Below are 24927 nucleotides of genomic sequence, written 5' to 3'. Positions count from 1 at the left end.
GGTACTTTTACATTACTCTGTTGATGTCTTGTTGTAACTTTACATTACTCTGTTGATGTCATGTTGTAACTTCACATTACTATGTTCATGTCATGTTGTAACTTCACATTACTCTGTTGATGTCATGTTGTAACTTCACATTACTATGTTGATGTCATGTTGTAACTTCATATTACTCTGTTGATGTTTGGTTGTAACTTCTCATTGCTCTGTTGATGTCTGGTTGTAACTTCACATTACTCTGTTGATGTCGTGTGGTACTTTTACATTACTCTGTTGATGTCTTGTTGTAACTTTACATTACTCTGTTGATGTCATGTTGTAACTTCACATTACTATGTTCATGTCATGTTGTAACTTCACATTACTCTGTTGATGTCATGTTGTAACTTCACATTACTATGTTCATGTCATATTGTAACTTCACATTACTCTGTTATTGTCATGTTGTAACTTCACATTACTCTGTTGATGTCATGTGGTACTTTCACATTACTCTGTTGATGTCATGTTGTAATTTCACATTACTATGTTGATGTCGTTTTGTAAGTTCACATTACTATGTTGATGTCATGTTGTAACTTCATATTACTCTGTTGATGTCTGGTTGTAACTTCTCATTGCTCTGTTGATGTCTGGTTGTAACTTCACATTACTCTGTTGATGTCATGTGGTACTTTTACATTACTCTGTTGATGTCATGTTGTAACTTTACATTACTCTGTTGATGTCATGTTGTAATTTCACATTACTCTGTTCATGTCATGTTGTAACTTCACATTACTATGTTCATGTCATATTGTAACTTCACATTACTCTGTTGATGTCATGTGGTACTTTCACATTACTCTGTTGATGTCATGTTGTAACTTCACATTACTCTGTTGATGTCATGTTGTAACTTCACATTACTATGTTGATGTCATGTTGTAAATTTACATTACTATGTTGATGTCTGGTTGTAACTTCACATTACTATGCTGATGTCATGTTGTAACTTCACATTATTCTGTTGATGTCAGGGTCTACTTTCACTTTCCTCTGTTGATGTTAGGCTATACTTTCATATTGCTCTATTGATGTCGTGTTGTAACTTCACGTTACTCTGTTGATGTCATGTTGTAACTTCACATTACTCTGTTGATGTCTGGTTGTAACTTCACATTACTCTGTTGATGTCATGTGGTACTTTCACATTACTCTGTTGATGTCATGTTGTAACTTCACATTACTATGTTGATGTCATGTTGTAACTTCAGATTACTCTGTTGATGTATGGTTGTAACTTCACATTACTCTGTTGATGTCAGGGTCTACTTTCACTTTCCTCTGTTGATGTTAGGCTATACTTTCACATTACTCTGTTGATGTCATGTTGTAACTTCACATTACTATGTTGATGTCATGTTGTAACTTCAGATTACTATGTTGATGTCTGGTTGTAACTTCACATTACTATGTTGATGTCATGTTGTAACTTCACATTATTCTGTTGATGTCAGGGTCTACTTTCACTTTCCTCTGTTGATGTTAGGCTATACTTTCACATTACTCTGTTGATGTCATGTTGTAACTTCACATTACTATGTTGATGTCATGTTGTAACTTTACATTACTATGTTGATTCTACTACAAACGTAATTTTTATAAATTATCTCTTAATTTCCTCTCTGTTTTCTGTTAATTTTTAAGCGTTTCTTCTTTGGCTGTGTAGTAAAGGTTTGTATTGTATTATTCATAAAATAAATGAGAATACGAAGTCAACATTACTTGATGTCGAGGATAAGGTTAAGGCACTCGACTCGTAATCTGAGGGTCGCAGGTTCGAAATACCATCACACCAAACAAGCTCACTCTTTCAGCTGTGGGGGCGTTATAAATGTGACGGTCAGTCCCGCTATTCGTTGTTAAAAGAGTACCTCAAGAGACTGCTGTGGATGGCGATGACTAGCTGTCTTCCGTATAGTCTTACACTGGTAAGTTAGGGACAGCGAGCGCAGATAACCCTTGTGTACCTTGGTGTGAAATTCAAACCAAACATGATGACAACAAATATGTTCTTTATGTCAGAATTGAAAATACAACTTTATTTGTAACAAAAAATAGTCCTAACTTCAGACGTAACATTCTCGTATGTTTAGTGTAAACAAAGACTCAAAATATCCAGCGTTGAATTAACCCATAAACCTTGACTAACTTACGTCCTGTTATTTCGTAAAATTTCAGGTAAGTCCTTGTCACTAAATAGTCCAGCGTTTCCTGACGTGAAAACTGACAATCGAATCTTAGTTGTTATAAAAAAAGATATGTAAATGTTATGAAAATATCGTGAAATGTTAGTTGCAAAACAAATAAAAAAGTTTGTTACATAAAAATGGCGCAGACAAGAGGTGCTTGTTGAAACACCGTATGAATTTTTATGAAGCATTTTTATTTCCCATCTGTACTTTCCGTATTCCAGGGGGTTTGTGGAATCTTCAAAATACGAAATGTGTATTATACGCACCTGCATTACCTGAAATAGCTTCGTTGGTTTTATTTCCAGTGCATTGATGTGAAGTTTGGAAAGTTCTAAATTCGAATCTATAAAATCCTTTTGAATCTACAGTTCAACTTCGGACTTACTGTAAGTGTGATAGTTTTTTTTATGTTTTTGGAACGGCTTGAAGAGTTTTCGACTGTCAAGTTGGAAAGCAGAAGAGAGAAGAAGAAAAAACAGCATCTATAGGTTGTTAAGTCTCTGACTGCCGTGGGTGTTTCGCTCGAATGAAAAAAAATTTCACAAGATTTCGTTAAAGATTACCGAGAGAGTGCGCTATTGCTACTATTCGTTTTTTTTTTCGAAAATAAATATCAAAATGACGTAATTCTGAAAGTAACGACTTTCAGTAAAAAAAAAAAAAGAAATAAAAAATTGGGTACAAAAATGCGGGAAACCTGTCAGATTATTCAGACGAGTACTCATCACGTGATATTAAAACGCCATCTAACCAAAAAGAATAAAAATGTATTTAAAAAAAATTATAAACTTCAACACACGAACAAATAGTTTAATTTAAAAGTAAAAAAATACAAAAAGGTAAATTTATAATTAATCACAGCAGTAAACACCCACGACCTGCCCCTTCTTTTTGAAATCGCATACGTTTTTGTTGAATAATGCCAAATTTTACCTTCGACAATTCAGACCATATTTTTGTATTGTGTCGGGAGTCTTAGTCTTAATGTGTCTGTGAGGTTTAGTATGAATCTGATTCCGGTATGTGTAATTATTAACTCCAAACCGCAAAAATGCTCCATATTCCCATTATTAAAAATAGGAATTCATAATAGTCATGTCTGTAAATAGATTACAAAATCGGCTCGGCATGGCCAAGCGTGTTAAGACGTTGGTTTCGTAATCCGACGGTCGCGAGTTCGAATCCCATGTGTGAGGGCGTTATAATGTGACGATCAATCCCACTATTTGTTGGTAAAAGAGTAGCCCAAGAGTTGGCGGTGGGTGGTGATGACTAGCTGCCTTCCCTTCCCTCTAGTCTTCCACTGTTAAATTAGGGACAGCTAGCGCAGATAGCCCTCATGTAGCTTTGCGCGAAATTCTAAACCAAACAAGATTAAAAATCCTTCAAGAGATGAATCTGTGAACTAAAAGTTTGAACTTGAAACAACAACAAAAGTCAGAGCCTTTTTATGAACGGCTATGCCGTGGCTAAAATATTCTTCAAAGTGATCCAGAATCCGGATTTGCATCCGGACCAAATTTGGGTAGGACTGTTTTATAACGATTTTCCATCTTGTGTACAATTTTCGTGTTTTTTTTTTTTGGTATATTATTCTTCGAGATACGCACGCAGAAACAGTAACAGCCTTACACACAGACCCTATTGCAATAAATATTGTTAGGCAATCCACACTGTTTTGGTGGATCATATATTAATAAATCTTTAATTAACTTTTATTATTTTTATGAAGCATCTCAGTCGTTGTTGTTTTTTACAGTTGTCTGTTATGTTAAAATTTCTAACTTATAATGTGACGCTCAATCCCACTATTAGCTGATAAATAGAGTAGCCTAAAATATGGCGATGGGTGGTGATGATTAGTGGCCTTTCTTTTAATCTTTCACTGCTACCTTAAGGTCGGCTAGCGCAGGTAGTCTTCGTGTAGCTTTTCGCGAAATTCACAGTAAAGACACAAAATCAGTAAAACCTGCTTTAGTTTCAACTTTGGTCGGGTGTGGCTTAATGATTAATTTGCCAGATTGTGGATCTGGGTTCTTGGTTCAACCCTTTTCTTGCATAAAGCTACACTAAGGGCTATTGTATTCTGTCAAAAATAGGTATCGAAACCCGGTTTCTAGCGCTGTAAGTCTACTTTAGAGACAGGCGTACTTGGATGTTTATTTTCAATAGTGTCAGATGCTTAAACATTTGACTCCTGAACGTCACGATTTAATACGTTGTAATTCGTCTGCTACTGATTTAAAACATTTACAGAAAAACAGTGAGGTCTCTTTGGTGTATAAACTTAACTGTATGCATAAAAATGACCTTAGTAATTTATGAATTCAAAATCAAAAATTAGTCATGTGAATATGCTGCTGCCATCTATTGGTAATATATAACTATATATTTTCCTATAATGATGAATGTTTTTGGATAACATTTCTTTAATTATTGTGATGTTACGCCAAGTGATATTAATACACCATTATACCAACGTGGGTAACTGAATCAGTGAGCTTCTGAGTGACTGAATGCTTAGAGTAATTGGTCAAGCATTAATTTCTTTGTTATTAATATTATAAAAAACATTGTGTTTTATATTCTTAGCTCAGTATAAAATATCGTATAACCCTGAGCGTCTGTTAATTGTATGGATTTAGGATATTTAAATCAGGGATTCAATCCTTACGATGGACACAGAATAGATAGTCCATAATGTAACCTTGGAATTAACGACAAATAAATAAACCAGCCGAACGTCTCTACCCTAAGTTAATTAAGCTCAAAATTTGAACACTTTGGTTCGGAGTTCAGACCTTGTGTTCAGCCTGGTAATATTGGTTTTACTGCAGAAAAATGTGGTAATAGTGAAAAATCGTGGGTTCTTGTTGCTGATTCGTCGTTTAGAATTAAGTACAAAGCCACATAGTGGGGTCTCTGTGCTCTGCCGACCACAGATATCGAAATCCAGTTTCTAGCGGGGTAGGTCCACAGATATACCGCTGTGCCACTGGTGTGGGGGTTTGTTTTACACATTTATTTTCACTGATTTAATTAATTCATAATTTATAATTCTCACTTATAGACTTAGCTTACTGTCGATCAGTTACTTTTATAACAACGTTTTCTTTTTTACTTTAAAAAAAATAAACCGTATAAACAACAATGAAAATATAACATATGAGAATGAAACCTAAACTGTACGCAATAGTTTTATGAAACAGATTAATTAACCGTGATAGTTTTATTAATAATTACCGATGATCATCCAGGTGGCTAATTAACAGTAAAACATAAATTACTGAGAAAAATTGTTGTATTAAATATGTTTTTAATGTAATCTACAGAGCTATCTATTGGTGTTAAAGGACATTTCACTTTCAAATATTCGTTTTTTGAAAGTTTGCACTGTCTGGAAAGAAATTAGTTAAAGATATAATTAACAGAAAACCGAGACTACGAAAGATCGAATGATAACTCGTTAGGTAACGACACTGTACGGTAGCACTAGCAGTGTACTGTCAGCACTGGTACTGGTATGACAACAACTCCGATTTTCAAGAATAGTGTTACAAAATTCGGTTGTGGTGAACTTTGAAATCAACTCCAATTAAAATACATTTTTAAATTAATAACATTAAAATCTGAGTACGGAAAAAGCAAAGCGTTTGGACAGCGTTGTTTGCATTTGCAGTGAGGCCCAGTATTGCCAGGTGATTAGGGCGTAATCTTAATGGTCTTGAGTTCGAATCCCCGTCACATAAAAGATTCTCACCCTCTCATCCGTGATGGCATTGTAATATTACGGTCAATCCTATTATTGATCAGCAAAAGAGTAGCTCAGGCGGTAATGTTTAATTCAGCACAAAGCTACACTAGGGCCATCTGTCTCAAATTTTGCAGCATGAGACTAGAAAGAAGGAAGCTACTCATCACCACCCATCGCCAACTTTTGGGATACTTTTTTTACTCACCAATAGTGGGATTGAACGTCACATTTTAATTATGGGCGATGGGACGAGGATTCGAACCCGCGCCTCTCAGATTACGAGTCGAGTATCTTAACCACCTGGTCATAGTGATAATGACTAGCTGCCTTTCCTCCAGTCTTACACTGATAACTTAGAGACGGCTAGCGCAGATAACCCTCGTGTAGTTTTGTGTGAAATTTAAAAACAAACAATTTGCAGTCTGGCTTTGTAACTTCGGTATACAGTACAATAACAAATTAGAAAATAGTAAACTACGATACCGGTATAGAATATAACCATTCAGTTTTAGTTACCGGTATCCCAGGACATGTATTTACCAGATTCATTGAATGTTCAAGTTATATTATTACTCCTGAGAATGATATTAACTGAATCATACATTGTGAACATGGAAACATTTTTAAATCCAGGGGTATCCTCAGTAGCCTTGGCACTTTACATTTTTTTTTTTTTTAGGCAGGATTAGAGTAAATTACTCTATAAGACCTTTATTGTTCTTTATTGTTCCTTTTTATTAGCTACATATTTGTGCACTAGCAATACCAACTCTGTAGCACACGTATAGCCGATTTGATTTTGTTCTCATCAGGATCTCTACCAACCCGCTCTCAAAATTGAAAATCGTTTAGGCAGAATGTTAATAAACTATTCTGTTAGATCTTTGGCGCGATGAAACAAACCAGTATGATGGGGGTTCGACCTTCTGAGTCGATAACTACAATTAGATGTGAAATCGGTCAAGGGATGACAGGCTATGAAGTAAAAGTTGTACTTTAAAAACAAGAAATAAAAAGAGCTGTTCTATAAACTGCTATACCGTGGCTAAAAGAACAATACAAAAACAATATTAATGACAAATTATAATCAGTAATGTCGAGAAAACCCACTTGTAGAGAAATATATATGTAAAAACGGCTCGTTTGGGTTGAGAAAATATTTTACATAGAAGAGCGAACAACGTTTCGACCTTCTATGTAAAATATTTTCTCAACCCAAACGAGCCGTTTTTGCATATATAATAACAAATTAGTATGTTTTATTGCGTACAGATGGCGAAACTGCTTTGGCTGATTTATATATTTATATTTTAGGTAAAGTAAGGTCATTGCTTAAAACGCTCGACTTCCAATCTTCGTGTTCGAATCGTCGTCGTCTTATCAAACGTGTTTACCTTCTCTACTTTGGGGTGTAAGTGTTGAGTAAGTTCTGTTATCCTTGTGTAGTAAGTGTAAGTTTGGTCACTTCCTTGTCATCAGGTTATAGTGTATTTAGTTGTTTTAGAACAAAGCCACATTGGGTTATCTACTTCATTTATCGCGGGAAATAGAATCCCAGATATTTCAGTTGTAAAGTCGTTAATTTGCTGTATTTCATTCTTTAATGAAAATGCTGACTTAGTTCACATTATAACTGACGGCCCGACATGGCCAGGTGAACGAGGAATTCGACTTGTAATTCCAGGGTCGCGGTTTCGAATCCCCGTCGCACCAAATATGCTCGCCCTTTCAGCCGTGGGGGTGTTATAAAGTGACGGTCAATCCCTCTTTTCGTTGTTAAAAGAGTAACCCAAGAGTTGGTGGTGGGTAGTGATGACAAGCTGTCTTCCCTCTAGTTAAGATAACCCTCGTGTACTTTTGCGCGAAATTCAAAAAACAAACAAACTATAACTGAGACAAAATCCTAGATAGGTGTAATATTTAAGGATTATTTGTATGCAACGCTCTGAGACAGAGTTAAAGACTGGAATTCTAAACCTGATGTTTTTAATTTTGTCTTTCAAATGGACTCCGAGCGAAGCCAAGCGATTATCTTGCACAAGTACCATTGGTTTGTGTCACGATAAAAATCGCGCTTCTTGGTGCATTATAACGATGAATGACTAACAACCAAATCCCATAATTCGATTACTGTAGTCCAAATGTTGGCGGAAGGTGGCAGTGACGATCTCTTTTCCCTTTGTGTCTATTACTTCAAAACCATGGACAACTATCGCAGATACACCTTGAATAGCTTTCTTTGCGCTAAATTAAAGAAAAAAACTTTCAAACGGAATAGCAGCTTGGAAGATTTCTGCTGGTTACTCGGGTTCGAATACATGTGTTATTACAAAGTATTCCTCTCATTTTGAAGCATGGATAATAGGGGTTCGGCTAACTGAATCTTTTCCCTCTGTTCAGTTGTTCAAAATTAGGGACATTCGCAAATGTTTAACAGCTTTACCATAAATTTAAAGTACAAATGTCTTTTAAATGAATTTAGTATTGGCTGGTATCTGATTGTTAACGAACTTTTTTAACACTTCCAGAGATAATTAATATAGCTTAGAGGGAAGAAAGAAGTAAAGTCATAGTGTAATTAAGTCATATTGGTGTGTGTGTGTCTTACAGCAAAGCCACATTCGGCTATCTGCTGATTCATGTTGGTGTGTGTGTCTTACAGCAAAGCCACATCGGGCTATCTGCTGAGCCATGTTGGTGAGTGTGTGTTTTTTTAAAGCAAAGCCACATCAAGCTATCTGCTGAGCCATGTTGGTGAGTGTGTGTTTTTTTTACAGCAAAGCCACATAGGGCTATCTGCTGAATCATGTTTGTGTGTGTGTGTGTCTTACAGCAAAGCCACATCGGACTATCTGCTGAGTCATGTTGGTGTTTGTGTGTTTGTCTTACAGCAAAGCCACATCGGGCTATCTGCTGAGTCATGTTGGTGTGCGTGTGTGTGTGTCTTACAGCAAAGCCACATCAAGCTATCTGCTGAGCCATGTTGGTGTGTGTGTTTGTCTTACAGCAAAGCCACATCCGGCTATATGCTGAGCCATGTTGGTGTTTGTGTGTGTCTTACAGCAAAGCCACATCAAGCTATATGCTGAGTCATGTTGGTGTGTGTGTGTCTTACAGCAAAGCCACATCGGGCTATCTGCTCAGCCATGTTGGTGTGTGTGTGTGTGTGTGTCTTACAGCAAAGCCACATGTGGCTATATGCTGAGTCATGTTGGTGTGTGTGTGTGTCTTACAGCAAAGCCACATCAAGCTTTGTGCTGAGTCATGTTGGTGTATGTGTGTGTTTGTCTTACAGCAAAGCCACATCGGGCTGTCTGCTGAGTCATGTTGTGTGTGTGTGTCTTACAGCAAAGCCACATCAGACTATCTGCTGAGTCATGTTGGTGTGCGTGTGTATGTGTGTTACAGCAAAGCCACACCAGGCAATTTGCTGAGTCATGTTGGTGTGTGTGTGTCTTACAGCAAAGCCAAATTGGGCTTTCTGCTGAATTATGTTGGTGTGTGTGTGTTTGTTTAAAACAGCAAAGCCACATCGGGCTCTCTGCTGAGTCATGTTGGTGTGTGTGACTTACCGCAAAGCCACAATGACCTATCTGCTGAGTCATGTTGGTATGTGTGTGTGTTTGTCTTATAACAAATCCACATCGGGCCATCTGCTGAGTCATGTTGGTATGTGTGTGTGTTTGTCTTATAACAAATCCACATCGGGCCATCTGCTGAGTCATGTTGGTGTGTGTGTGTTTTTCTTTCAGCAAAGCTATATCGGGTTATCTGCTGAGCCATGTTGGTGCAACAGCAAGAAACAAATACTGTTTCTTGGTTCGCATTTGACAACCGTCATAGTATACATAACTTAAACCATCAGAGTATGAAAAAACAAAACATAGCGGTATACATAACTCTCTCAACCAACACAGTATAGGTAACCATAAATAAAAAATGTTTCATATAACACTGACACGTGAGTTGTGAAGTGATAAATAAAACATAGTTCTGTATAATACCCTCACGTGGAGTGTGATGTCATAAATAAAACATTGTTCCATATAACACTTACACGTGGAGTGTGAAGTCATAAATAAAACATTGTTCTATATAACACTTAAACGAGTGTGAAGTCATAAATAAAACATTGTTCTATATAACACTTACACGTGGAGTGTGAAGTCATAAATAAAACATTGTTCTATATAAGACTTACACGTGGAGTGTGAAGTCATAAATAAAACATTGTTCTATGTAACACTTACACGTGGAGTGTGAAGTGATAAATAAAACATTGTTCTATATAACACTTACACGTGGAGTGTGAAGTCATAAATAAAACATTGTTCTATATAACACTTAAACGAGTGTGAAGTCATAAATAAAACATTGTTCTATATAACACTTACACGTGGAGTGTGAAGTCATAAATAAAACATTGTTCTATATAAGACTTACACGTGGAGTGTGAAGTCATAAATAAAACATTGTTCTATGTAACACTTACACGTGGAGTGTGAAGTGATAAATAAAACATTGTTCTATATAACACTTACACGTGGAGTGTGAAGTCATAATTAAAACATTGTTCTATATAACACACGTGTCGTGTGAAGTCATAAATAAAACATTGTTCTACATGACATTGACACGTGTAGTGTGAAGTCATAAATAAAACATTGTTCCACATAACATTGACACGTGGAGTGTGAGGTCGTTAGGAAAGCTCAGTAATAAGTTGAATATGTTACTTATCTGATAAATAGGTCAAGACAACTACTGATAAATTTTGTAATGTTACTTATTACAAGAACATTTTACAGTTTAGAATAGCTAAATGATTACGTAAAGTATACATACTATACTTTGACTTGGTGTACTATTTCTGTTTTTCAGAAAACAATGTCCAATACAACTTAGTTCCTGAACATCCCAAGGCTGTCCGCAGCTCTTCTGGAAGCTTTCTGAGAAGAAAAACTTCTGAAGAAACAAACAGTACGTCTTGTATCGTATCTACATATGTGTTTAAAAGGGTTATATCTATGTCTTTTTCTGTATTTAGTATTTCTGTTTCAAACATAATTAGGTCAGAAGACCTTTACATGCTTGTTTTATTTATTACTGTGGAACTAAAACTTGATATCCCTGAGTATGTTTTAAACATTACTGTATATCTTTATACCTATATCCCTGAGTATGTTTCAAACACCATACCTTCCATCGTTTTAAACATATTCTGGTAATGAGAACTGTCTTTATATTTTTGAGGTTTATTGTATGTCTTTACATCTAAAGTTCTTTGTTGATTTTACTGACAGAATTGTAGTTCTGTGTTATTGATAGCATTGTAATTTTAAGTCTTCACGACGAGAAACCCACTTGAAATAAAAATGGGTATTAACACTTTTATTGATAAGGAGAGAACAACGTTTCGATTTTCCTGGGTCATCTTCAGGTTAAGATATAGGTTTAGGACATCTTGTTGTTCTCTCCTTATCAATTAAAGTGTTAAAATTCATACCAGCCGTTCTGAGATACATTTATAATTTTAAGTCTTAAAGTTTCCAACCAGATGTAACTTCTAACTTCTCTTGAGAAAAACTTACACAAAGCACTAGTGTCTTTAAAATCAGATGACCCTCGAGCTCTGTGTCGTTCATATTGTCATCAGAATTCTGATGTTAAGGAAATAAAAAAAAAATGACTGTTATTATGCAAAGAAGTTGAAGTAACTGTTGAAGCGTTATCTGAATTACTTGTGTCGTTGTTTTGTCATTAAATTAACAATATTTGGTTTTATCACTTCGATATCAAATAACAGAATCTGGTTAGTGTTATTTAGGTTCCTTTCGTTCAACTTTAAAAAAAACAACAACCGACGAAACGTTGATAACTGAAATTCTTCATCGTATCGACGTAACCATAAAATAATAAGTTCAAATTGTAATTCAAAAAATACCTCTTATAAAATTAGTTCCAGTGGAAAGAAGTGATCTGAAAGTTTTCGTTCTCAAAGAGTCTCATCAGAAAATAATTCTTGGAGACTTCTTGCTAATTTGTTGAACTAACTAAAAAAAAGATTTGTACTCGATCTAAAGAGACGTCATATTTCTAAGCTGATCAAATTGAAGGTCATTGTTTTGCATTATTATTTCGTTCTTAGATATAGTTTAAATACCACTGAATCAATAAATCTGAAGAAGTGAATGGATCTGTAAGCTAGGATATTAAAATGAGGGACATAATCCGATAACATACTATTAGGGACAATGACTAGCGCTCTAATGACGGACTCAATCAAGTATGTCTTTTATATTTTTAACTTAGCCTTGTAGTCCGTGTGAACCTTGTTAGTGTAAATTAGGTCAGTAGTCCGCGTAAACCTTATTTGTGTAAGTTAGATCTAATAATGAATTTGTTCAACTTGATTGTTTTTCAAAATTTAATTTTCTAGATGATTAGTAGAGGTCCTTTATCATTAGGTTTCAGTTTTGCTTCACTGCTTTATAATCCTAGATAAAAAACAAACTAATACTGAGAGACATTTTGATAAAACAACACATTCCCTTTAGCCACACTACTCTGCCCACGATAGATTGTGGGCGTCAGAGATAGAAGGTCTTGTTTTAATGTTTTCTCTACAGGTTTCATCAAACATATTACTCGAAAGAAACACTGTAAGCTCTAAGTCTTATCATCTTTTCTTTTTATGTGTTTGAACTTAGCTTTACTAAAATAGATGTCTTCTTGTTGTCTTCTATTCTGTTTTTTTTTAGTTTTGACTTTTTAAATGTTGGATTTTGCTGTATAATGTTCACAGTTTACACATGTCGTGTCTCTTGTAACTTTTATCAACGTCACATATTGACTCCTGCTATTTTACTTTTAGCAAATATCTTGTTTTTATACTGACTATAACAACCAGTTCTTTGTAGCTAAACCATATTGTTGTTAGGACTTAAAGTCTCTCTCATCAGTTACTGAGTGAAAGGTAAACAACCATTTAATAGGGTCTAAATCAATCTGGGACCCGACATGGTCAATTGTGTTAAGGCGTTCGACTCGTAATCCAAGGGTAGCGGGTTCGAATCCCGGTCGCACCAAACATGCTAGCCCTTTCAGCCGTGGGGACGTTATAATGTGACAGTCAATCCCACTAATCGTTGGTAAAAGAGTAGCCCAAGAGTTAGCGGCGGGTGTTGATAGCTAGCTGCCTTCCCTCTCGTCTTACACTAATAAACTGGGGACGGCTAGCACAGATAGCTCTCGTGTATCTTTGCGCGAAATTCAAAAACAAACAAACACACTAAATCAATCTTTCACTGGACGACAATGAAAACGCTTCAGATTATATTTTCCAAAGATTAAAATTAATTGTTTCAAAATAATTTATACAATGGTAGCACCAACAACAAACATGTTGCTCTACGTACTGGGCCCGGCTTGGGCGAAAGGTTTCCATGGCAGACTGTGATTTCGATGGTTCAAGGATCGCGTCCACTTGTTGAAAAGATTCACTTCGTACTTTGTAACGATGGGTGCGGTATCAGAGTCACAGTCAAATACCTATATTTCTCAGATAATAAAACCCGAAGAGTTGACGGTGGGTGATGTTGAGCAGATGCTTTCTTTTTATTCCAGTGTTTCTTTGTAGTCCAAGGACTACTTTCTGATGGTTAGTGGAAATGTATTATTACTGAAACTAATTTGTAGCATCGTGTATAGATCACGTTGTAATCTACCGATATAAATATAATGGGGTCGTCTGTAACACAAACCATTTAAAGACCGATACTCTAGTATACGAGTTCGATATTAGGGAAGATTATACGCAAACATAATCTTTGGGATTTATATTAAGATGAGGAATAATTTGAAGTTAAAACGTCAAATTCATGCACTCAGATCACAGTCGAGTGAACGGGAAAATACAAAGTTATAAATAAAATTAACTTTGTAGCAGATATTATGAATGTAGACTTTCTGTGAGCATGACAAAGAATATCTATTACAGAAATTATCTGTAAAACAGGTGGAAAAAAAGGACAATAAAACAGATAAAACAATATTTTCTAGATTTTAGATGCCAGAAGATAATCATCAGAAAGCGAAGAGATGTACAAGTAATTAGATAAGGAAGTCAGAAAGAAATACATAGAAGCAAAATAAACATGGATCAATCAACCATGTCAGGATATAGAAGATAAATACAACCAACCATGTCAGGATGTAGAAGATAAATACAACCAACAATGTCAGGATATAGAAAATAAATACAACCAACAATGTCAGGATATAGAATATAAATACAACCAACAATATCAGGATATAGAAGATAAATACAACCAACAATGTCAGGATATAGAAGATAAATACAACCAACAATGTCAGGATATAGAATAGAAATGCAACCAACAATGTCAGGATATAGAAAATAAATATAACCAACAATGTCAGGATATAGAATATAAATACAACCAACCATGTCAGGATATTGAATATAAATACAATCAGCCATGTCAGGATATTGAATATAAATTCAACCTACCATGTCAGGATATAGAAGATAAATACAACCAACCATGTTAGGATATAGAATATAAATACAACCAATCATATCAGGATATTGAATATAAATTCAAACAACGATGTCAGGGTATAGAAGATAAATACAACCAACAATGTCAGGATATAGAATATAAAAACAACCAACAATGTCAGGATATAGAATATAAATACAACCAACCATGTCAGGATATTGAATATAAATTCAAACAACGATGTCATGGTATAGAAGATAAATACAACCAACAATGTCAGGATATAGAAGATAAATACAATCAACCATGTCAGGATATAGAAGATAAACACAACCAACAATGTCAGGATATAGAATATAAATACAACCAACAATGTCAGGATATAGAATATAAATACAACCAACAATGTCAGGATATACAATATAAATACAACCAATAATGTCAGGATATAGAATATAAATATAACCAACAATGTCAGGATATAGAAGATCAATACAACCAACAATGTCAGGATATAGAAAATAAATACAACCAACAATGTCAAGATATTGAAGATAAATACAACCAACAATGTCAGGATATAGAAGATAAATACAACCAACAATGTCAGGATATAGAAGATAAATACAACCAACAATGTCAAGATATTGAAGATAAATACAACCAACAATGTCAGGATATAGAAGATAAACACAACCAACAATGTCAGGATATAGAAGATAAACACAACCAACAATGTCAGTATATAGAATATAAATACAACCAACCATGTCAGGATATTGAATATAAATACAATCAACCATGTCAGGATATTGAATATAAATTCAACCTACCATGTCAGGATATAGAAGATAAATACAACCAACCATGTTAGGATATAGAATATAAATACAACCAACCATGTCAGGATATTGAATATAAATTCAAACAACGATGTCAGAGTATAGAAGATAAATACAACCAACAATGTCAGGATATAGAATATAAATACAATCAACAATGTCAGGATATAGAATATAAATACAACCAACCATGTCAGGATATTGAATATAAATACAATCAATCATGTCAGGATATAAAATATAAATACAACCAACAATGTCAGGATATACAATATATATACAACCAATAATGTCAGGATATAGAATATAAATACAACCAACCATATCAGGATATTGAATATAAATTCAAACAACGATGTCATGGTATAGAAGATAAATACAACCAACAATGTCAGGATATAGAAGATAAATACAATCAACAATGTCAGGATATAGAAGATAAATACAATCAATCATGTCAGGATATAGAAGATAAATACAACCAACAATGTCAGGATATAGAATATAAATACAACCAACAATGTCATGATATTGAATATAAATACAACCAACCATGTCAGGATATTGAATATAAATTCAAACAACCATGTCAGGATATAGAAGATAAATACAATCAACCATGTCAGGATATAGAAGATAAACACAACCAACAATGTCAGGATATAGAATATAAATACAACCAACAATGTCAGGATATAGAATATAAATACAACCAACAATGTCAGGATATACAATATAAATACAACCAATAATGTCAGGATATAGAATATAAATATAACCAACAATGTCAGGATATAGAAGATCAATACAACCAACAATGTCAGGATATAGAAAATAAATACAACCAACAATGTCAAGATATTGAAGATAAATACAACCAACAATGTCAGGATATAGAAGATAAATACAACCAACAATGTCAGGATATAGAAGATAAATACAACCAACAATGTCAAGATATTGAAGATAAATACAACCAACAATGTCAGGATATAGAAGATAAACACAACCAACAATGTCAGGATATAGAAGATAAATACAACCAACAATGTCAGTATATAGAATATAAATACAACCAACCATGTCAGGATATTGAATATAAATACAATCAACCATGTCAGGATATTGAATATAAATTCAACCTACCATGTCAGGATATAGAAGATAAATACAACCAACCATGTTAGGATATAGAATATAAATACAACCAACCATGTCAGGATATTGAATATAAATTCAAACAACGATGTCAGAGTATAGAAGATAAATACAACCAACAATGTCAGGATATAGAATATAAATACAATCAACAATGTCAGGATATAGAATATAAATACAACCAACCATGTCAGGATATTGAATATAAATACAATCAATCATGTCAGGATATAAAATATAAATACAACCAACAATGTCAGGATATACAATATATATACAACCAATAATGTCAGGATATAGAATATAAATACAACCAACCATATCAGGATATTGAATATAAATTCAAACAACGATGTCATGGTATAGAAGATAAATACAACCAACAATGTCAGGATATAGAAGATAAATACAATCAACAATGTCAGGATATAGAAGATAAATACAATCAATCATGTCAGGATATAGAAGATAAATACAACCAACAATGTCAGGATATACAATATAAATACAACCAACAATGTCATGATATTGAATATAAATACAACCAACCATGTCAGGATATTGAATATAAATTCAAACAACCATGTCAGGATATAGAAGATAAATACAATCAACCATGTCAGGATATAGAAGATAAATACAACCAACAATGTCAGGATATAGAATATAAATACAACCAACAATGTCAGGATATAGAATATAAATACAACCAACAATGTCAGGATATACAATATAAATACAACCAATAATGTCAGGATATAGAATATAAATATAACCAACAATGTCAGGATATAGAAGATCAATACAACCAACAATGTCAGGATATAGAAAATAAATACAACCAACAATGTCAAGATATTGAAGATAAATACAACCAACAATGTCAGGATATAGAAGATAAATACAACCAACAATGTCAGGATATAGAAGATAAATACAACCAACAATGTCAAGATATTGAAGATAAATACAACCAACAATGTCAGGATATAGAAGATAAATACAACCAACAATGTCAGGATATAGAAGATAAACACAACCAACAATGTCAGTATATAGAATATAAATACAACCAACCATGTCAGGATATTGAATATAAATACAATCAACCATGTCAGGATATTGAATATAAATTCAACCTACCATGTCAGGATATAGAAGATAAATACAACCAACCATGTTAGGATATAGAATATAAATACAACCAACCATGTCAGGATATTGAATATAAATTCAAACAACGATGTCAGAGTATAGAAGATAAATACAACCAACAATGTCAGGATATAGAATATAAATACAATCAACAATGTCAGGATATAGAATATAAATACAACCAACCATGTCAGGATATTGAATATAAATACAATCAATCATGTCAGGATATAAAATATAAATACAACCAACAATGTCAGGATATACAATATATATACAACCAATAATGTCAGGATATAGAATATAAATACAACCAACCATATCAGGATATTGAATATAAATTCAAACAACGATGTCATGGTATAGAAGATAAATACAACCAACAATGTCAGGATATAGAAGATAAATACAATCAACAATGTCAGGATATAGAAGATAAATACAATCAATCATGTCAGGATATAGAAGATAAATACAACCAACAATGTCAGGATATAGAATATAAATACAACCAACAATGTCATGATATTGAATATAAATACAACCAACCATGTCAGGATATTGAATATAAATTCAAACAACCATGTCAGGATATAGAAGATAAATACAACCAAACATGTCAGGATATAGAAGATAAATACAACCAACCATGTCAGGATGTAGAAGATAAATACAACCAACAATGTCAGGATATAGAATATAAATACAACCAACAATGTCAGGATATAGAATATAAATACAACCAACCATGTCAGGATATTGAATATAAATACAATCAATCATGTCAGGATATAGAATATAAATACAACCAACAATGTCAGGATATACAATATAAATACAACCAATAATGTCAGGATATAGAATATAAATACAACCAACCATATCAGGATATTGAATATAAATTCAAACAACGATGTCATGGTATAGAAGATAAATACAACCAACAATGTCAGGATATAGAAGATAAATACAACCAACAATGTCAGGATATAGAAGATAAATACAACCAACCATGTCAGGATATAGAAGATAAATACAACCAACAATGTCAGGATATAGAAGATAAATACAACCAACAATGTCAGGATATAGAATATAAATACAACCAACAATGTCAGGATATAGAATATAAATACAACCAACCATGTCAGGATATTGAATATAAATACAATCAATCATGTCAGGATATAGAATATAAATACAACCAACAATGTCAGGATATACAATATAAATACAACCAATAATGTCAGGATATAGAATATAAATACAACCAATAATGTCAGGATATAGAATATAAATATAACCAACAATGTCAGGATATAGAAGATGAATACAACCAACAATGTCAGGATATAGAAAATAAATACAACCAACAATGTCAAGATATTGAAGATAAATACAACCAACCATATCAGGATATTGAATATAAATTCAAACAACGATGTCATGGTATAGAAGATAAATACAACCAACAATGTCAGGATATAGAAGATAAATACAACCAACAATGTCAGGATATAGAAGATAAATACAACCAACAATGTCAGGATATAGAATATAAATACAACCAACCATGTCAGGATATTGAATATAAATTCAAACAACGATGTCATGGTATAGAAGATAAATACAACCAACAATGTCAGGATATAGAAGATAAATACAACCAACAATGTCAGGATATAGAATATAAATACAACCAACAATGTCAGGATATAGAATATAAATACAACCAACAATGTCAGGATATACAATATAAATACAACCAATAATGTCAGGATATAGAATATAAATATAACCAACAATGTCAGGATATAGAAAATGAATACAACCAACAATGTCAGGATATTGAAGATAAATACAACCAACAATGTCAGGATATAGAAGATAAATACAACCAACAATGTCAGGATATAGAAGATAAATACAACCAACAATGTCAGGATATAGAAGATAAATACAACCAACAATGTCAAGATATTGAAGATAAATACAACCAACAATGTCAGGATATAGAAGATAAATACAACCAACAATGTCAGTATATAGAATATAAATACAACCAACCATGTCAGGATATTGAATATAAATACAATCAACCATGTCAGGATATTGAATATAAATTCAACCTACCATGTCAGGATATAGAAGATAAATACAACCAACCATGTTAGGATATAGAATATAAATACAACCAACCATGTCAGGATATTGAATATAAATTCAAACAACGATGTCAGAGTATAGAAGATAAATACAACCAACAATGTCAGGATATAGAATATAAATACAATCAACAATGTCAGGATATAGAATATAAATACAACCAACCATGTCAGGATATTGAATATAAATACAATCAATCATGTCAGGATATAAAATATAAATACAACCAACAATGTCAGGATATACAATATAAATACAACCAATAATGTCAGGATATAGAATATAAATACAACCAACCATATCAGGATATTGAATATAAATTCAAACAACGATGTCATGGTATAGAAGATAAATACAACCAACAATGTCAGGATATAGAAGATAAATACAATCAACAATGTCAGGATATAGAAGATAAATACAATCAATCATGTCAGGATATAGAAGATAAATACAACCAACAATGTCAGGATATAGAATATAAATACAACCAACAATGTCATGATATTGAATATAAATACAACCAACCATGTCAGGATATTGAATATAAATTCAAACAACCATGTCAGGATATAGAAGATAAATACAACCAAACATGTCAGGATATAGAAGATAAATACAACCAACCATGTCAGGATGTAGAAGATAAATACAACCAACAATGTCAGGATATAGAATATAAATACAACCAACAATGTCAGGATATAGAATATAAATACAACCAACCATGTCAGGATATTGAATATAAATACAATCAATCATGTCAGGATATAGAATATAAATACAACCAACAATGTCAGGATATACAATATAAATACAACCAATAATGTCAGGATATAGAATATAAATACAACCAACCACATCAGGATATTGAATATAAATTCAAACAACGATGTCATGGTATAGAAGATAAATACAACCAGCAATGTCAGGATATAGAAGATAAATACAACCAACAATGTCAGGATATAGAAGATAAATACAACCAACCATGTCAGGATATAGAAGATAAATACAACCAACAATGTCAGGATATAGAAGATAAATACAACCAACAATGTCAGGATATAGAATATAAATACAACCAACAATGTCAGGATATAGAATATAAATACAACCAACCATGTCAGGATATTGAATATAAATACAATCAATCATGTCAGGATATAGAATATAAATACAACCAACAATGTCAGGATATACAATATAAATACAACCAATAATGTCAGGATATAGAATATAAATACAACCAACCATATCAGGATATTGAATATAAATTCAAACAACGATGTCATGGTATAGAAGATAAATACAACCAACAATGTCAGGATATAGAAGATAAATACAATCAACAATGTCAGGATATAGAAGATAAATACAATCAACCATGTCAGTATATAGAAGTTAAATACAACCAACAATGTCAGGATATAGAATATAAATACAACCAACAATGTCATGATATTGAATATAAATACAACCAACCATGTCAGGATATTGAATATAAATTCAAACAACCATGTCAGGATATAGAAGATAAATACAACCAAACATGTCAGGATATAGAAGATAAATACAACCAACCATGTCAGGATATAGAAGATAAATACAACCAACCCTGTCAGGATATAGAAGATAAATACAACCAACAATGTCAGGATATAGAATATAAATACAACCAACAATGTCAGGATATAGAAGGAAAGTATTAATAGATGTAATATTACGAACCATGTTTATATATGGTATAAATGTTTTTACGTTTTTTATGTGAGTCACTTGTTAATAGGGACTTGTAATCAACAATCACTGCTTGTTACTTGTTGCGAGGAACTTGTAACCAAGAGTCATTCATTTGTTGTTAGGGACATGTAACAAACAGCCTCTTTTTGTAAGCAACAGTTACTTGTTGTGAGAAGCTTGTACACTTCTATATTTAGTTTGTTATACACCTATTAGCTGGTTCTATGGTTACTACATTTCTATATTTAGTTTGTTATACATGGTTCTATGGGTATACACTTCTATATTTAGTTTGTTATACACCTTTTAGCTGGTTCTATGGTTACTACACTTCTATATTTAGTATGTTATACACCTTTTAGCTGGTTCTATTGTTACTACACTTCTATATTTAGTTTGTTATACACCTTTTAGCTGGTTCTATGGTTACTACACTTCTATATTTAGTTTGTTATTCAACTTTTAGCTGATTCTATGGTTACTACACTTCTATATTTAGTTTGTTATACACCTTTTAGCTGGTTCTATGGTTACTACACTTCTATATTTAGTTTGTTATACACCTTTTAGCTGGTTCTATGGTTACTACACTTCTATATTTAGTTTGTTATACACCTTTTAGCTGGTTCTATGGTTACTACACTTCTATATTTAGTTTGTTATACACATTTTAGCAGTTTCAATAATTACCACACTTATATATGTTGTTTTTTATACACCTTTTAGCTGGTTCTATGATTACCTACTCTTCTGTCTTTTGTTTTTTATACATGTTTTTTGCTGGTTCCATGGTACCTCCATTTTTGTATTTTGTTTTTTATACGTCTTTTTAGCTTGTTCTATGGTTACCTCCACTTTTGTATTTTGTTTTTTATACGTCTTTTTAGCTTGTTCTATGGTTACCTCCACTTTTGTGTTTTGTTTTTATACGTCTTTTTAGCTTGTTCTATGGTTACTCCACTTTGTGTTTTTTTTTTTATACGTCTTTTTAGCTTGTTTTATGGTTACTCCACTTTTGTATTTTGTTTTTTATACGTCTTTTAGCTTGTTCTATGGTTACTTACTTTTTTGTATTTTGTTTTTTATATATCTTTTAGCTTGTTCTATGGTTACCTCCACTTTTGTGTTTTGTTTTTTATACGTCTTTTTAGCTTGTTCTATGGTTACCTCACTTTTGTGTTTTGTTTTTATACGTCTTTTTAGCTTGTTCTATGGTTACCTCCACTTTTGTGTTTTGTTTTTATACGTCTTTTTAGCTTGTTCTATGGTTACCTCCACTTTTGTGTTTTGTTTTTTATACGTCTTTTTAGCTTGTTCTATGGTTACCTCCACTTTTGTATTTTGTTTTTTATACGTCTTTTTAGCTTGTTCTATGGTTACCCCCACTTTTGTATTTTGTTTTTTATACGTCTTTTTAGCTTGTTCTATGGTTACCTCCACTTTTGTGTTTTGTTTTTTATACGTCTTTTTAGCTTGTTCTATGGTTACCTCACTTTTGTGTTTTGTTTTTATACGTCTTTTTAGCTTGTTCTATGGTTACCTCCACTTTTGTGTTTTGTTTTTATACGTCTTTTTAGCTTGTTCTATGGTTACCTCCACTTTTGTATTTTGTTTTTTAATACACTTCTTTAGCTTGTTCTATGAGTACCTGAGATTCTATAATTTTGAACCATATTTTTAACTGGTTCTCTGCTTGTCTTTTTCTGTACTTTATTTTTTTAGTTCAGCTGTTTAATTGGTTCTCTGCGTGTTATTTTATTATTCTTCTGACGATTTGCTCACTTATACAATTGTGTTGATGAAATTAAGCAACGTGTAATTGGTTGTAAATTGTGTTTCATATTAAAATTAGTAATTTGTGCAGTACACGTTCTTATTCTGAGTTACATAAAATTTCTAGATTTATTTTACTTTTATTTAAAGTATAAACAGGGTCTTAATTTCAATCTACAAAATGTTTCTCTAGTATTTTGTTTTTAAAACAATGATATCTAGTTCACGTTGATTGAAACGTTGAATTATCCAGCACGTGCGGATACGCGTGATGTTCCTTTTGCAGTTAATTCAATACACTTTTCTCATTGGACAATCTGATAGAATTTGAGTGAAGGGCGATTCCCATTGGCTGAAACGAGTAATTAATCTCTCAGTCACTTTGTTGCCACGAAGATTGTCTGATAAATTGCTTTAATCCATGGACTACCAGTCACTTCTTTCCTTCACTTGTAATCTAATGTTTCCTTAAGATTAGAGAGCAACTTGGACGTTGAAGATGAAATTTCTTCCAAGACTTTTACCAGTCACTTTCTCCGACCATATTTCTTCCAAATCAGGCAAAAACCAACTTGGTGAGTGGAACCTCTGCGTTTCTTACCCACCACGTCAATCTTGTTTCCATTTTTATCCTAGGTTTTTTCTTTGTCCTTTTGCTGTTATTATAATTCAGTTCAGACGTTTTAAGTTTTAAATTAAAGATTTCAACATTTATTGGATTCTTTAATGTTATTTAATAATTTAAATCCAAAAGATACCTCGCAGTTGAAAAAACGTTTTGAGAATACAGAATAACATAAGTCGACGTATTTGGTTTATACGAAATCATGCAAGGGCTATCGGCGATTTTCCCATTACGAGTATCAAAATATTCTAAGAATAACGTTAACAGACCATTATCTTATTTCAAACTCTTGTTCAATCATGAGAGAAAAATAAACATTTTAAATGAAATCAGTTGAAACAACACAATGTTTTGGATGAGTTTTATTTATCACATTAGGAGACACTAAAAGACTTATTTAAAAACAGCATAACTATGTTGTTTGATTTTGTACAACAGCAGTTCAAGATTAAAAGAAACACTGGATATAGAACTCTGCTATAATGGTTCATGAACAAAATGTGTTTTACATTTCATACGTACATAAAGTTTGAGTAAAGTTACTCGTTTCGCAACATAAACAGTTTTATTGTTTGGTGTGGTTTCTAGTGCAAATTTAAAAACCGTGAGTCCTTTTTACCAGTTGATACTCCTTCAAAGCTTAACTTATTAAAAAATAAGTTCACTCACAGCATTGCAAAGATTAATTGAATGGAAAAGAGCGCGAAATTTGTGTTTCTCGGAAGTGCGTAAACCTTGTGTGTTTATAAAACCACAGCGATCACTTGTGTTGTTATTGCTACCACAACATTCATTTGTGTTGTCTTTAATACCGTAATATTCGTTTGTTTCTGCCTGACACTATAACACAACAATAACACTATGATACAACAATAATTTGTGTTATACATGACCCCATAATAATAATTTTTGTTCTACTTGACACCACAACAACAGTATGTTGTTT

At 32.8% G+C, this 24927-nt stretch overlaps 1 pseudogene across 1 annotated transcript in view; it reads left to right on the top strand.

Annotated features, from left to right (window-relative positions):
- LOC143236549 (ankyrin repeat and fibronectin type-III domain-containing protein 1-like) overlaps nucleotides 1-24927 on the top strand; it is a 319259-nt pseudogene that overhangs the window by 242375 nt on the left and 51957 nt on the right. The window contains exon 5 of the transcript XR_013019582.1: nucleotides 10876-10974. The product of XR_013019582.1 is annotated as an ankyrin repeat and fibronectin type-III domain-containing protein 1-like (transcript). The remainder of the gene's footprint in view (nucleotides 1-10875; nucleotides 10975-24927) is intronic.

The sequence above is a fragment of the Tachypleus tridentatus genome, chromosome 13 (genome assembly GCF_004210375.1).
Source record: "Tachypleus tridentatus isolate NWPU-2018 chromosome 13, ASM421037v1, whole genome shotgun sequence".
NCBI lineage: Eukaryota > Metazoa > Arthropoda > Merostomata > Xiphosura > Limulidae > Tachypleus > Tachypleus tridentatus.
The sequence above is the reverse complement of the archived record's forward strand: the minus strand, read 5'-3'. Positions and strand labels throughout refer to the sequence as shown.